The sequence below is a fragment of the Etheostoma cragini genome, chromosome 3 (assembly GCF_013103735.1).
Source record: "Etheostoma cragini isolate CJK2018 chromosome 3, CSU_Ecrag_1.0, whole genome shotgun sequence".
In the NCBI taxonomy this organism is placed as follows: Eukaryota; Metazoa; Chordata; class Actinopteri; order Perciformes; family Percidae; genus Etheostoma; species Etheostoma cragini.
Window position 1 is genome coordinate 8,929,320 of NC_048409.1, and position 17,639 is coordinate 8,946,958.

The window sequence follows — 17,639 nt, forward strand, 5'->3', positions numbered from 1 at the left end:
GGGCACACAGAATATGTTGAGCAACAAACACTTTATCTCCTGCATACTGCTGATTTTTAATGCAAAGGTTTATGGTGCAAAAGTTTTCATTTATGTAACGGAAACTATTGATCTCCTCTTTTTGGGGTGTTTTTTTTAGGAATCATGCATTTCTCAACATGAAATCTGTTAGAGAATTAGACCTTGTTAGAGCCAGAAGCTCCGAAGCTTAAATCTAAATAAAAGGCATCCCAGATCATTATAAATCACATATTCGTTTTTCACGCTGTTGTGTTCCGGAACCCCCTAGCAAAGTAGACACAAGTCATTTTTTCCGTACATGTTTTATACGTCTTTTGGGAAGTGGGCTGTCTGTCATGTTTTTGTAAGGGGAAAAAAAAACTATCTCTTATAAATACTTGGGGGGGTGCATGTCCCCTGCATTCCCCCTGAAATCTATGCCTTTGAATGACAACAATGAATAATGAATGAAAGGGTAGGTGTAATAGGCTCAGGTTTCTTACACCTTTTCATTCCTGTTTTATTTCTTGAATATCTTTTTGATGCCCTTTTTTTTGCAAGAAAAAGCATGAATGTCATGAATGTATTAGTTATTTAGTAGTTAGCTTATTTCTTTATTACAAGTGTGTCGAATGGTGTAAGCTACAAGTGACGGAAATAATAAACTAAAGGAGTTATTCTGTACACAATCTGTCCATCTCCCCATGCTGCGGCGGACCTGCTGTCCTCTTGAGCCCCCATTAGGTGGCGCTGTGTGCCAGCAGCTCTCTCTGACACATCCCATAATCATGTGCCCTGCATTACATACAGTATGACACAGCTGCCAGCTTCAGATGCACAACTCAGGGCTTACAGTACTTGACTGGTAACAATTAAACTAAAATGGCATCTTATTGCCTCTTTTCTTGGCACTGGAGCAATTAACCTGCTGATAACACACACACATACACACACACACCACACACACACACACACACACACACACACACACACACACACACACACACACAGACAGACAGACAGACAGAAAGACACACACACACACACACACACACGCACAGACAGACAGGCAGACTGACAGAAAGACAGACACACACACACACACACACACACAGTCTGTCCAACTGTCATCCAGCTTTCCAGTCTGGGCACACATAACATGTAGCCTACAAACACTCATTACTAGCTTGTGGCCGCACGCACGCACGCACGCACGCACACACGCACGCACGCACGCACACCTCCCTCCTAGCCCCTCAGGCCGTTGGAGAGCCATTGGATTAGAGGATGCTAGCAGAGATAGTTTAACGTAATGAACCATCAAGATGACGACTATTAAAGATGATTTGCAGTGTTCTGGTGCACAGAGGAGATAGCGAGAGCGACCTGAGTTTGGCTGACGGTGTGGTGTTAACTCTTTTTTTTCTGTCATTGTTGGGCAGATAAAGATTAGAGGGCCCATTTTCTCCTCTGACAGGAAGGACATGATAAATGGAGCAAGTGGATGTACACAGTTTTGAACGATGGGACTAGGTTTTTAGAGACATGGCACATTAGGCCACTAACCAGTATGTTCCCAGCATGCATCTGAGGGATGCTGATGCACTAAAGAGAGTCGGGTTCAGCAATAGAAGAGTAAATTGAGGATGTGGATTGTTGCACAGTAAAAACTTGTCTGGAGGACTACAAACATCAAGTCCACCATTACATTTACAAAGACTAAACATAAATTAAAAAATGTATCTGTAAACAGTATGTCAGAAAGGTCCTATTTATTAGGATTTGAGCATATTCATTTTACAGATACAGAATATACAGTATACACATACTGCATGTGCATTTGTAAATCCCTCGCTCTAACTATGTGTGTAGACAGTATCCAGTATATGTGTATGTGCTTTTCTCATAGTCTAAATGATTATGACTGCTGTGTAAATAGGGAATCATTAGGAAATAAATCCCACCAAGTTGCAAATTCCCAGCAAACATTCTTTGTCATGTTTTAATGTGGACTGCTGAAATAACTGCAACCATGCATGTGGATTTTGAATAGGTGCCAAGTCAGATGGTAGGTTAGCAGAAATAAAGTTCAGTTAAACTTCCTTTCTCTGTTTGAATAATTTTGAGATCTGGACAGTTGCTGGGGGACAACGGGCGGATTGAACGTTACTTTTGGTTCTTGATATGCGATGGTATTATTTCACTATTCTTTTTCCATTTTATAGATTTATGGTTACTCAAATCAGGTAAAGAAGATATTCATTCTTGACAATGAAAATAGTTTGACAAAATAACCTTGTTCACAAAGTAGTGTATGCACGTCCCAAAATCATATAAGGTGCTTTGGTAAGAAGGCAAAACCAATCTTGAAAGTCAGACATCTGGGAGTGTCATGTGGTAAACACAGTGAATAACTTGATGTGTACACGTTGATTGGAGTGATTGACAGGCATCGGTCACATGCAGAGTGACGTGATGAAGACATCCTTTCCAAACATTGTAGCTGTACTCAATACATCTATTTTGGAAGTGTTTTGTATTTGGCCCGCTTTTCTTTAACCCTCTGAGGATGAAAGATGCTTGCTAAAACTCCTACTCAAAAAGCAATATAACAAAATTTCATGTCAGACATGTGTTTACTATGTTAATCATAACTATCCGTAATACTTTCGTAAATTCATTTCAAGCACCGAAACAATTTGTAAAACACATCATATGTCAAGGTGAGTTTTCAAAAGCGATTTGAAGACTTTCAAAAAGAGAACATCGACGTTTAAGCTTTAGCGCCAATTTTTTTGGGCAGTATAACAATTTAATACGAAACCTTTGGGGATCAGTTACATAGAAATACCTTAAAAAGGTAAATTTAAGAAATATATGTGTAAATGCCCATGGGCCTCACGTTTTTTTTTCTCAAGGTTTACTTACTCCCTAACTCCTTTACAGCGACAGTAAGATGAGGGTGAAAGTAAAAAAAAAAAAAAAAGAAGCTAGTTAGCAGACGTGGAGTCAAGATTATTTTGGGAGTTATTAAAAAAAATTCTTAGGATGCAGGGCCTAAGTTTATGGTATTTTTATTTTTATGTCAGATATTATCTTCATGTATCTACTAAAGATAGGAATGTGTGCTGGCTTATGATTTCTGTTTATTCTGACATGCAGACATTTAGCGGTGTGTACTGTACTGAAGCTGCTGCGTCTCCTGTTGTGATGCAGGCCTCGTCTCCCAGCCTTTATTTACCATCGAGGAAGACAGGCATGAATGTAAAGAGCGAGCAGAGCCCCTCACCGCCGTCTGCAGACCACACTCAATCTCCCAATATCTCTGCAAGCACAAGACCAGATTGAATTTTCCCCTGGAGTCTCCCAGGATGGGAGCGGACGTCACTGGAGGATGCTTCCCTCTCCCCGCCTCCTGCCGCGGCACTATAGATGCACGCCTTAGATATCTCTCCCCAGACGGGGGCCAAGGCGGCAGTGCGGCCGCCTTACTGCGGAAAATGCTCTGGATTTGCTTTTAGATTTTACATCTAGTCAACAGTGGGAATTCACTGATAAACAAAAGAAAGTCCATCTGGCATGGAACGCAGCGTCCTCAGAGAGCAGGAGCGTGTTTTCTAGATTGGAGTTCTTAGAGCTGATCCCCAGTATATAGATAGTCATACAAAAGGAACAAAGCTCTCTGTGTTTGCCTCTACATTCTTTGATAATTTCAGAGCTAATTTCCCCCATTGTCATTTCAGCAAGTACTGTGGTCCATCTATTTGTTTATGTGTGTGTGTGTGTGTGTGTGTGTGTGTTCTGTTAGTGTAGTAAATGAAAAATATTTACCATCTGTGATGTTTTTTTCCTCCCCTCTCTCTCTCTCTCTCTCTCTCTCTCTCTCTCTCTCTCTCTCTCTCTCTCCTACGCGAAAAATTCTGGCACTTTTTTATTTTTTATCAGTGCTGGAGTTCAGCCATGGGCCTTTTTAATTTTCTGCTTTTGTGTTTTTAGCTGAGATTGACAGGCTGCTCTCTCCCTGGAGCATTGTTCTATTAATCTGTTTAATATGCTACAGAAACATTGGAGTGCCGGAACAGGCAGCCGGGGTAATGGAAATCGCAGCAGGTAAAAGGCGGGCTCGCATATCTGACAACCAGAGAGGGGGCAAGAGAGGCGCAACAGTCGGCTCGGCGTGGCGCAGTAACAGAGTTGGAACCCCCCCACCTCCCCACCTTGATGACCTTGTATGGACAGACAGGCAGATGGACAGACTGCGTCCCTTCACATATTATTGCTGGAAAGCAAATGGCTCTTCCCCGTCGTCCCTCACCACTCTGCCATCAGAGCCATCACCCCCCCCCCCCCCCCCCCCCCCCCCCCCCCCCCCCCCCCCCCCACACACACACACACACACACACACATACATCCCGCCCTTGTGCAGATTCTTCATAAGATGCACAGTTAAAAGCAAGGCTCGCTGACCTCCAGGGTGCCATCTATGAGCGCCAAACTGGAGCGGCATGGGGGTAAGAGTGAGGCATGTGCATGTGTGAAGTGACTGCCAGCTGAGCTACATACATTGAAATAGTAAGTAAATGCCAATGTACCCCCTCCCATCCTTCCTTCTTCCCCTCTCGCCCCCTCCTGCTGAGGCAATGAGTTGTGGTTTAATTAACTCTGCCTTAATGGGTGCACAGCAAGACAGAGTGGGGTGGGGGGGGGGGCTGGAGGTTGCAGGTTTGCGTCACGCGGCGCTCTGTAACGACACTGTCCCCGAGAGATAAGCTGGAAAAGTGTTCACTTCCCTCCAACAGAAAGCTGTGGCCCTGACATCCTGCCTGCGCGGGAGACAGTGGACACGATGCGCAGACAATGCCGGTCCGGCTTGTGGGCTGGAGAGTGAATAGGCCAAGTCGAGCGCTAATGACACTAGAGCAAGATAAGTATTCACAGGAATCCATCCTCAAAGCCTTTACAGTCTCACAGACAAGGTCTAACCTTGCTTTATCCGTGGTGTAACGCAGAGAGCGTAATGTGCTGATACTCTAACTTAGGTTAAGCTTTTGATCAGCTTGCTATCACGGACCAGCCTGGGGCATAGAAAAAAACAAAAGGAGTCCCAACTGGATTTTCGGAGTGCGAATGACACTACGAGCAAAGATATTCTGGAGAGAAGGATTTGTCACCTTTTGCTTCTCCATGAACTGACAAAGAGGACCTCGAAAGAACAAAACTACGGCGGTTGGAAGAATAATGTAGCTGCAACTCATTCCCAAACAAAATAATGCTCAAGTCATATGATTGATTTCCAAGGCAGATGGAAATTACACATGCGCTTAATTTCACCAGAAGCTTTTAGTTCCAACTTTTAATGAGGTGAAACTCTAATCCAGACTCCTCACCTCTCGCTCCGTCCCAGACGCTGTTGAAATAACACCGTGCTCAACTCTGGGATGCTTGGAAAATTCCGCCGTCTGATATCTCCCCTGCCACTGTTTGGTTCTATTAACACCACCCCCTCTGCCTTTATCTCAGCCATGTAACTGAACCTGTATATCCACCATTACGAAAAGAAAAGCGAGTGTGCCAAAAGGAAATGAGGAGGTATGATGAAAAGCGATTGGACAGGGAAGTTGCAAAGCTGCAAAGAGGCCCTCAGATCAAAGCAAGCCACGGTAATTAGAATACATGCTGAAGAGAAGCAGACGTCTGCGCAAATCAGGATTTTTAGCTGGAAAATTACTTGTTGAGCTGCTGAAATAATAAATGAGAGCCGTGTCTCGGTGAAGTGGGAGACTGAGACACCGAGCTCTGCAAAGTCAGGCTCACCGGTCGCCTCGCTTTCCCAAGGTGGCGTGACAGACATCGGAGGGAAGAAATAATCTCACCTATTTTCAGTTCCTTCTCTTTATTTTTCAGCCTGCATTTGTGAATCTCCTTTTTTCACCCCGGCCCTTTTCCCCAAGGACAATTTTCTTCTATGGCTTTACTTGCTTTTTGAGCGTCTTTTGTTCCTATCTGCTTTTCTGGTCTGGGCCGCCTCACACATTAGATTAACAGCTCCTTTTTTGATATTATCTGCCATGAATGACTTTTGGTAATCAGTTTAAAATCGCAAAGGAGCAACGCAGGTCACTTATATCCACCATGAATGCATAATTTTTAAATGAATTGTGAGCTCTTGGTAAACTTACAAAAGTGAACCACATGGGAGACACTTGATGGTTGATGGTGATTGAAGGTTTATAACATGCTTGCAGAAACTTGTGGATGCCAAGAAATGTCTGTCTAAGCCTTTCACTATTTCTATAATCTTCCATCGCCATAAACATCACACCTTTAGCTCTGTTTTGCTTGTAAAACAGTGCCCTCAAACCTTTCATTTTTTTAATGTTTTAGGGTGAAATGAGCAGATCGATATTGAGCTGGAACGGAGATGGATATTATAGCTTTGCATGAAGCTTAAAAATATAAGTCCAACGACACCTCTCATTCACTAGTTAACGCACATCTTGTTCACTTAATCTGTACACAAACACATTTTTTTTAACAACTTCACCGCCATCTTGGCAGTTTCAGGCACAGCGGTGCTTTAGGATAACTGCTTAAGTCAACATGCTTTTCCCAGTGACAATGCTACCATGTTAATGTAAAAATTTTACAAAGCTCACTATGTTAGTGTGGTGTGTCAGCATCCTTTTAGTCTTGCATTTCCAGACCTTCCTACACAGCGCTGCAGAGGAGGGTCTGGCTAGTGCACACAGCATTCTGGGATGGGAGGAAAAACATGCTCTGGTTTATTAGCATTTCTTTAAACCAATCACAATCGTCTTGGGCTGCTCTAAGCACCGGACAGAGCAATGTCGCCTCTGCAAAACAGCATCTGGAAGGAACGTGTTTAGGTGGAACATGTGTACGTTCAAAAGTAGTTTATGTCGTGCAACAGAAAACTCAGATTGGACAGATAGTCTATTTAGCTGTCCGGATTAACCCTGCTGAGTTCCTGCATGGTCACTTCTGTTGATGTAAAATTCAAACAAAACAGACTAAGCTTGCCCCTCCCCCCATGTATCCGTAACTGTCATAAGTAACTGACTAACTGTCACTAACCCTTACCCCCTCCCCCAACCATCTTATCGGTGATTGGCTACAATGATTTGTTGTATTTTGGTGCCCATATTGGGCCTTTTGTGTTTGTTTGACGCTTACAACCCTTGTGTTGTCTCCTGTGACCGGGCTTTATCACAGTGTATTTAGGGTGCCTACGATTTGAGACTAAAATCAAATATTGTAGAACTGATAGTTCAAAAATGAACTATCCACCGCATAAATCCACCGCAGTTTAAAATTCCAACACAAAGAAAGCGGAAGGTGACAGATATCAGGTCTAAAAGGAAGGACATCTGGTGAAATCAATCCAATCAATGGTTAGCATCAATCCAAAAAATTAATAAATCCTACTGACTAAACTCATCGACTCAATCAGGAGATAGCAATCACATACACCAGCGCAACCGCTGTTCATTACCCTTCTAAGTTTTAAATTAACTTAGAAGGCTACACTCATACTCATAAAACTGGAGTTATGTCCCATAACTATTATTTCTGCTTAGTACGTGCTATTCCCAAATTTAAAAACAATGATTTTCTTTACAGTTTCCCTCGTTCTTTCTGTATCTCATTCACTTTAGATTTTTTAAGAACTCGATAGTTTACAGTAATCCCCACCAATTAGCTGATGACAAAGGGACTGATAAGTGGCTAACCAGTTTAAAACAGACAGGAAGACAGACAGATTCCTGGACTGCTCTATACATATGATATTTTAATTTCTTCACAAACACAAGATTACTTTTTAAGCACAGGACAATATTGTGGCTATATTCGGGGAATTACATTTGTAACTAAAATGCATGTCATATTAAGCAATAATACTACAGTATGTTTACAATTTTGTATTTCTTGCACGTTAATCAAACTTCCTCTGCAAACCTTGTGCTTGCACTGAAATTGAACAACTAATCCAAAAAGGACATCAGCTGACAGGTTTCTGTAGCTGTCTGAATGTCTTTGCAGCCCCATGCTCATGCTGTATGCTTACACTCAGAGACTCTCAGAGAGTAGACACAACATTATGTGAAGTCAATGTTGAGGTAGAACTGAACAACGGGGCTGCTATTTCTGAATGACTTGGCTTTGCCTCCCATGTGATGTTGCAGATACCTGTGTGTGTGTGGTTGTGTGTGTGTTTGTGTGTTGTTTGTGTGCGCACAGTGTTTGCAGTGGTAGTCCGAGCCTTGGCGCGCTGTAAATGTCACCCGTCATCAGGCGTTTGTGCAGCGTGTGCCCTTGCAGGAAGGGGAAAGTGCCGATGTTGCAGATCCCAGCCTTTGATTTAGACACGAAAGGCAGACCGGCAGCAAACGCACTGAGGCGTGAAGGTAAATTCCCATAATTCACAGCTGAAAGGTTAGCCAGTGGCGCGCTTTGCTCCTCCCTCATGTTAGTTGCTAACAAATGTCACCTGATTGAAATAAGCACAGTTGTACATTTTGTGTGCATGGGAGTGAGTGTGTGTTTGCTGGTACAGCTCCTCTAAAACTGATATACTGTGTTTTGTCAGAAGCTCTCATATGGAGTAAATCTGCAGTGTTGGTCTGCATCAGCACAGACGTCGTCCTGTGGCAGCTTCAGTCAGCCGGTTCATGAACACTACAAGGGCAACAGCCCCAGTGATACACAAACACACACACACAGACACACACATAAACACACACACACACACACACACACACACACACACACCTACACACACACCCCACCAAAGACCATTACGGCCACTACAATCACCTTCACAGTAGTTTATTACACCAGTTGGTACTGTCCCTTTTTAACATGGACAATCTCTACTGGGGCCGCAAAACATATCATTTCTTTATCATCCTTGTGATATCAACTGGCATAATAAACACATCGTGAAAGACACTTGTCTAAGTTGAAAAAAAAAATATACCAGCAGAAAAATACACTTCAAAATGTAACTCTCACTTTTTTTTTAAAGGTGCCTTTTATATTTGATTCAACGTTTTAGTTCAATAAAAGAATGTTCAAAATAATTTTCTTTAGTTTCTTTTAAATAATAATAGGCAATTTGTTAAATTCGATCACAGGTCATTATCTTATCACATATTTTCCTCATATCCTAGCAGCCCTAATATCTCCGTAGGTGTCCACAGTTTACTGGGAAAACATAAGCAAAGTGAATGAGTTACAACAGCAGCTCTTATCATAAGGAAAAGCATCAGAGGAAAAACCTGAATACATTTTTTCCATAACATATGATCCCTTTCACCAAAATTAGATACATAGTTGGTGGTGTATGATTTCTAGTGCTTTCTATTTGTACATTTGATTTTCCGTGGTCAAAATCGGAAACACACCCCCTGACCAAAATCCAACATGGCTGCTCCGTGCATCAACAGCAGTGAAAGCTGTAGGAACTTACAGTTTATTAGCACTTCTTTGTTATTTGTGTCTCACTAAATCAGTCTTGCACACAGTCCTTTCCAACATCTATCTGTCCACATGTTGGTATGCTATTTGTATGCACAAAAACAGCGTAATGCATTGATAGCAAATGGTATTGCTAACCATGGCTAACCTCGCTGAACAATCTCGGAAATGAAAAAGACAACTGCATTGCTAACAGTATTCATGTTTGTTTTAAACAATCAGTATGTACATGCTGTTTGCTTACCAGTGAATGAGACAGGAAGTAAAACTGCAGTCCTTTCTCTCTCTCTGCTCTAAAACAGTGAGGTAGTGCTTCACGTCTGTGTGTGGCTCTACAAACCCCTGTAGCTTTTCAACATTACCAACCCTGCATTCAACTTTTTCACATTTTTAGAAATATCCAGATTTATACGAGCTGTTATTTCTGTACGTCGACTAAGAACAAACTGCGCAGCTGTGTTGATCTTATCCAGATGTTTTGCCATTTATCTGTTGCTGTAGTATGCTGCCAGTTGTGGATGGCAAGCAGGAGACATGACAACTTTAATAGATGTACAGTAAATATTACAGGAAGCATCAGAAGATATGACCGTCTCAGGTGATGCATCTTACAGTAAGACCAGAGTCAACAATAAATCAGGTTTCAAAGCATCACATGCATTGAAACTGTACAATAGTGATATGTTACTGTTGTGGTTTTGCACTTCACTTCAGGCATAACTCAGTGACCCAAGAAGTCACATTGTCATCCTGTCCTGGTAGCTAACACGGCTAACAATAATTTTCGGAAAAAACAGAAGTGCCTTTATCTGCCGAACTGCTGTTTGGGTTAGGGGTAGGTTTGGGTTTACAAGGGGTACGGGCACAAGGGGACCAGTGATGTGGAAACACATTTAAAACACTCCTTAACATAAAGTAGTTTTCTAAGAAGCAAATTTAAAAAGGATATAGGTAGTTAAAAACGGATGAAAGACAATTCCAAAGGCCAGAAAATACATTGAAAAGGACGTTGTTAAGGGTTAATTAAATTGCTTGACCTTATGGTTAAAAAATCCACATCCCGTTTAGGTTAGTAAAATAAGCGCTCAAGACAAGTACTTAAAACATTTAATAACAATATATAAAGTCAAGCAAATAAAACTATTTAAAATAATACATAGAGGGTAAAAAGGTTTAGGGTCAGCTGGTGTCTACAGTGTAATATTTGCCCAATGTTCTGGCCTCAGTTATGACGACTGACCAATTTAAAGATTCAAAACGTTCAAAATTCCAAATTTGCCTGTGACACCACCAAACTATATGTCTTATAACGTACAATACGTTTGGGTCAGTAATGGGTTGTGCACTAGGAGAGAAGAGCCTTTATTTTTTAAAAAATGTCACTGATTATGGGTTGAATTTGCACAGAGGAATGTGAACACAGACAAGAGCTTCCAGTTTTACAATTCTGCTCCTTTTATTTCTCCTGCTCAGCCCCTCCTTTCTCTATTGAAGCTAAATGAACATCTCCCCCCCCCCCCACACACACACACACAATTGAAAATACAGCATAAATTTTACATGACAGCCCCCTGGTTCATTACGGCCCATGAGTTATTAGCTAATTTGCGGCCATGAAATTTCCAACCACTATGAGTGAACTGAGGTGTCAGGAGTTCGCTAAATGTGGTGCGTGGAATTTGATGTTTGATGGGCACCTTCTGGATAAGAGTGCAACGTGTGGGTATGAGTATGGCTGAAGATATGCAGGGATGTAGTAGAAGCGTACAGTGTATTGCATTTCTAAAGTGATATAAATCTCAGAAACCACATCCATGCCTCAATGTACTTCAAACGGATTGAAATTATTGGAAAAGAAACAACATTTTGAGAATAAATCATGGTAAATCATGGTCTTTGCTTGAATTAAAGGGAATCTTAAGCAGTAAAACTACATAAAATGGTTTAAAAAAAAAAACGACTCACCTTTATGGCCATAAAGACTCTTTGCATCTGCAACCTAAACACAGCCTAAACACATCATTTAGGCTTGTGGGTGTATCGATAAACGATAAAGAAATTAATACAGAGATGAATCTCAAAAACAAAAGAAATGAACACAGAGATGAATCTCAAAAACAAAAGGAACGAACACAGAGATGAATCTCAAAAACAAAAGAAATGAAAACAGAGATGAATCTCATAAAGAAAAGAAATGAAAACAGAGATGATTCTCTACAACAGCTTTTTGCCAGCTGCTATCAGACTACAAAACTCAACTAAACACCACTAAACTGTGCTTTACCATGCACATGTGCAATAGTATTTAAGTGAAATACATCAGAAAGTATTGATGAATAATCTGCCGGATATTATTTCTTTAAATTATTTATTTTTAATATATACTCATACCTTGTTTTATGACAATAACATAGGACAATAAAGGAATCTTCAATCTCTATTTTAACGCCACCATCCGGACAATTTTATTATTATTTGTATACACGAAATATCACAATGGGCAGATTGTCATCTTACCTCGGTGTTTTCATTATTTAGCTGTTGAGTTCCTTAGCAGAAGAACGATTCCTCTATTAAAAGGAACTCTGTTCTTCATATATCTGGAAGGCCAGTCAGAATGTGTGCCTGTTCCGCTGACCTGTCCCACCCGCTCTTTGGGTTACTAAGTCGTTGCTTTGCTCTGATTTTTTCTGTGTGCCAAAGCCTTGATTTAAAGAGCTACAGTCTTACATTTAAACACACAATGCTGTCAACAAAATGTAAAACTCTGGCTTTAGAATACAGACACCTCATATTAGGAGGCTTCTTTGCTCATTTCTTTCATTTTTATTTGATTATTGCGAAAATCCTGCAAAATATTGGGTGTCTGTTACAGTAGGGTACATTGTGTTTAAATGTATCATTACAATATTTCTGTATATGACAGTATTTGAGATGTATTGTTCACAGCAATACAGTATAGCAAATAAATCCAGCCACAAATAAGTAAGAATTTTACATTGTGGACATAGACCTCTGTCAGGAACCAGATGTAGAACAACCCCCCAAGGTCTGGGGTGTCATTCAAAATATGACGATTCAGGGTACCCTGGTAGCTCACCTGGTAGCTCACCTGGTAGCTCACCTGGTAGCTCACTTGGTAGCTCACCTGGTAGCTCACCTGGTAGCTCACCTGGTAGCTCACCTGGTAGCTCACCTGGTTGCTCACCTGGTAGCTCACCTGGTAGCGTGCGTCCCACATGCTAAGGTTCGATTCTGACATGCGGCCCCTTGCTGGATACGACTCCCTCCTTCTCTCTTCACTTTCCCGTCTTCAGCGCACCTGTCAAATAATGGCCTAAAATGCACAAAAATATATTTACCAGCTTCTTCCTCTGGTAACCATGTGACCCTTGAAAATATCAGGAATATCTAACCAACAGCATACTAATGGTTCTTGTCATGGACAAAAGATTTGCTCTGAGCCAAAGTGTTGGATGGGCAGGCCTTTCAACAGCATCCTCCTTTGGCCCCGCTGCAGATTTGTAACTTTTTCTGGAAAAATAAAACTCTATTAGAGGAACATAAGTTAGTGCACTACTGTATGTTAAGAACTGTTTTACAGAGTGCAATAAACAAAGACAACATTGGTTATCATTATCACCATCTCATCTCATAACCCAAGAACCAGCCATCCACATCCAGAGGATAGAGCATTGGTGTTTTGTACCTAAAGAAAAATGACTGAACGCAGACTGTGTGTGTGCATGAGGGTCTGTGGGTGAGGTAAGAAACAAAAGAAACAGTGCTCCATGCAGACGCTGTGGGACCAGCTTAGCAGCCGCTCAGGTCAGCGAGGGGAGGGCTGTGTGGCTTGGCGGCCCGCCGGCACCCTCACTGCTACTGGCCGCCGGCGTTTTCTTCACTGCACACACACACACACACACACACACCCACACACACACACACACACACACACACACACACACACACACACACTTGACCGTGGCACTGTAAGATGACGTAGTATGAAGAGAAACAACGGTAGAGAGTAAAGCACAGATTATATAATAAGGATGCAGCTTAGGGTGGGGGGCGGGTCAAACAACACAGGGCTTTCACCCTGGAGACAAGGGTTCAAGTCCCGTTTTTGTCCTACTTGTCAGTGAAACATACGTATTTTCATAACCCCACCCACCAATTTTCCCTAAGCCTAACTGTCCCGTTCTTGTGCCCCATGTCAGATAAACGTCCGACCCAGAGCGCCAAAAAGTGATGCCAAGAGTCCCGACCAAGTGTGTCAAAGGGCTAGACGCTAAAGGAGAAAAGTAACAGTACCAAACGATTAAGACACCTGACCAAGCGCGCTGGGATTGAGAACGTCTTGGGTGTATACTGCCATCCCTGTCACGGTTAGTAAGACCCAGAACCAAAGAGACTACAAAAGGTAACGCGGACAGGATAAAGTTCAGGTAGTTTATTGAGTGCAGAGGGATTCAAACACTGGTGTAGACAGGTGGCTGGTCGGCGTGAGGGTGGAAGGCAGCTTGGAGGGAATACGGATGGATCACAATAGTGTATGTAACGATCTGGCGCTGAAGAGATGGTCAGCCCGGGTTTAAGTATTGCAGTGGGTGATGAGTGATGAGGAACAGCTGAGTGGATGACGGAACGGAGATGGAAAGCCACGCCTCTAGATCCCCTGGACAGCAAGACAGACAACACAAACAAGACACACAGAAGAAAGGGAAGACTCAACACAGGTTGGGGGAATGCAGCAGACCACAACAATCCCTCCTTTAGGGACGCTGATTCTCATATCTCACACCTCAACAGGTCTCGCTCTACGCTGGTGACATTTAACCTGCAACAGTCTTAGGGCTCGTTGGAAATAGTATTGGTTAAAGTCCAGTGAAAAACGAAAATATTAACCCATTAATGCTCTCATCCTCATCCAATCATCCAAAATGATTGCAATTTTAAAATTATAAAAGAACTTCATTTGTGGTCAGGCACATTCAGACACAACATACTACAGTACATTGTCTATAATAGTCATACCTGAGAATAAATAAATCTTTAAAAATACTAATAACTAAAAACCAGAGGGGTAGGAGTAGAGTAGGCCGGGTAACCTGGTTCCATTATGGAACCGGTTCATTAAGCAACCAGTAGGAGTCAGACAAAATTAGAATGCATATTTCGGTTCTTCATGTGTTGACTAAAATAATTTACATCTGTCGCTCAGAAACTGACGTAAATATATCACACTTTCTCTGTAGTCTACGGTGAGATAGCTGTAGGCTACTTTTAAAATGCTGTATTTTCCCTCCTGGCTCTGGTTACCATACCAACTCAACATTTATTGTGTGCTTACTTGTTAATAGTGTAACTATTATTTATTGAAATTCTATTCTGGTTGTGTGATAGGTGACTTAGGTTTACTTATTATATATTTAATTACTTTAAAACGTTAATATGTTGTTAAATTTAAATAATTTTCAACTTTAAATAAAATATATAAAATAGCCTTTCTTTGATGTAATTATTTAGTTTTTCAAGAATCAGTTTAGGAATCAGAATCATTTAAAAAAGTACCGGTTTGACATCGGAACCGCAAAAATCCAAACGACACCCAACCCTAAGTAGGAGTAGAGGGGTGTGTTTAGAGAATAGGTCCAAGCCTGGATCGATGGGGGGGGGGTTATTGTATGTTCAACAGTCTGGTGATGCTGGCACGAAGGATCATCGAAATATCTGAAGCTCCTCCCTGAAGGTAACAGATGGTACTGGTTGTTGAGGTAATGGGTGGGGTCTGATATGATGAGCCTACTTTTCCTGATGGTCTGTTGGTCAAATATGGTCATGAGAGTGTTCTGGGGTTGTCCAATGATTTTCTTGCTCATCTTTATTGATTTTTTTAAAGGGGGACATTTGTTCACCTCACGCTCCCTTTGTCAAGTTTATGATTTCAGTGTTCAAATGCAGCCTGGTTCCTGTTACGTCTAACCCACATAATCTTTGCCTGCTGAGAAATGTGCCATTTTACTTTCCTTCTAATGCATAGGGCTCATGTAATATTATCGTGTGAGACAAGGCTCTAAATATGTGGTTTTCCAATGTAGACTATTAGAAATAAATCTTTAATATAACAGAAAAGGTTCTGGCAGCTCATTAGCAATTTTGTGTGTGCCTACAGTCAAAATACAGAAGATTTTCTGTTAGGCCTGCATATAATTGTCACGTACAAAGCTGCTCAACTACTAAAAAGTGCCAAATTATCCAATCGAAATGTTAAAAACAAAAATACAACTGTGAACCACATTCTAAGGACAATTGCTGTTCAAATATACATTCATCCAACTTTACCTCTTTATTGATGGGCGGTGTTACATTATGTGAGAGATTATTTGCTCCAAGTGTGAATGACGACTCCAAGTGAGAATCTTACGTGTGAAATTGTGGAATTGAAAAAAACATTTGCACAAAGCGAGCAAATCCACCCTTCCATGTTGATAAGAGCATTAAAATGAGAAAAAATAATGGGACAAAAGACAATAAGGGACATTTAGAATAGAAAAAAATGTGTGATTAGTTGTGATAATTGTGAGTTAATAGCAATTAAATATTTAATCGTTTGATTTTGTTAAAGGGGGACATTTGTTCACCTCACTGAGGGAACCAAACCATGCCAGTATGCTTAAGATGAGGTTGGATTGAATGACAAAGTTGTAAAATTACTTGTATATAAGTATTGACTTGCAGTTGTCAGTGTTGGCTTGTTGTCAATGATTGATATCGCTACACTTGAAATGATAGTTATACTATCTAGTCTCTCTATTGTCTGACCTTCTCTCTGAAGTGCAGGTGGCTGTGGTTCATCACCATCTCCTTGGTTTTACAGATGTTCAGGGTTATCCCTGATCCAGAGAAAGTTGTCCACCAAAGAACTACCCTGAGCTGGTGGTGTCCACCTGAGTACTCCAGGTACACCATGTCTGGATTCTCACTTCTGCAGTCATTGGTATATGGGGTGAACAAGACCGAGAGTCAGAGTCTTGAGGACAACCTATGGAGATGGTTCTGACTGAGCTGCAGTGGCTGTTCAATCTCACTAGCTGCCGTCTGTCTGTGAGGAATAAGAGGACCTTCAGAATCAGGTGTGGGCAGACACCTGATTCTGGAGCTTTTGACCCAAGAGTTGAGGCTGTACAGTATCAAACGCACTTGATAAGTCAATAAACATGCTGTGCAGCAGCGTAATCAACACCTCTGTCCTTCCTGCGTGATACATGTGATTGTTTGTATACAAACATGGCAAAGTCATTTCTTTCTCTGCAGCTTCCTGGAACGAAACAAACTAAAAAAAGATCTTGTTTAGCACCTTGTGGATGTTTTTCAGAGAACATATTTCAAAGTGCTGGAGATTACTCGAATGGATTAGACTAATGGACTGTTTGCTTTTTATTTAAGGGGCTACCGGGGGAGTTCTGGGATCTTTACTCAAAACAGACTTGACCCTCCCTTAACCAGCAATACATTTTTCCATGACCCTCCTAAATGATTGGGGAAAAAATGCATGATTGATGCTTTCTGTTCAGGTTTGGCAAAGATGTACAGATAACCATTGTTTTTTTTTACAACCATGACGTATGTGACTTAATTTCTGCTTTCTCATCTTACACATCATACTCTACTGTTATGGCGGCCATTTCAGTAGATTTACCACTAACGTTGTGAAAACACAATAAGCGTGGAAGCTAAATGCACCGACACAAAGTTTGTCTTGCCTCTGCATGTACCGTAGATGGCATAGTGACTTTTTTTTTGTTTTAAGTTCTGGACCAGCATCTTGTCACACCACTGCCACCCCTTTGTTTCTATGTCTGAAACTCTTTCCCCTGGCAAAGTCACACTCTTGCTGACTCTCTTTGCTCGGCTCCACAATCCCATTTCTTATCTGTGTCTCCCATGTTCAAGAGGACCCTGGCAGCTTAGCTCAATCCTTTGAAAACACTGATATTAAAAGAGAGAGATGCTGAGAAGAAAGACGGTGACACTGCCCACCTCACCCCCTCCATTTACCCTGTCTGAACCCTCTGTCCTGTTAGCAGGTGTGTGTGTGTGTGTGTGTGTGTGTGTTTGGTTTTGAGTGTGTGAGT

The 17,639-nt window shown here is 41.5% G+C and overlaps 2 long non-coding RNA genes across 2 annotated transcripts in view; both read left to right on the top strand.

Annotated features, from left to right (window-relative positions):
• Window positions 1-2,595: 2,595 nt before the first annotated feature.
• The window catches only part of LOC117942353, an 84,566-nt gene continuing 69,522 nt past the window's right edge, over window positions 2,596-17,639 (top strand). The window contains exon 1 of the long non-coding RNA XR_004656112.1: window positions 2,596-2,723. This is a non-coding gene — a long non-coding RNA (uncharacterized LOC117942353). The remainder of the gene's footprint in view (window positions 2,724-17,639) is intronic.
• Window positions 9,788-17,639, top strand: part of LOC117942351 — a 16,312-nt gene continuing 8,460 nt past the window's right edge. The window contains exon 1 of the long non-coding RNA XR_004656110.1: window positions 9,788-9,799. This is a non-coding gene — a long non-coding RNA (uncharacterized LOC117942351). The remainder of the gene's footprint in view (window positions 9,800-17,639) is intronic.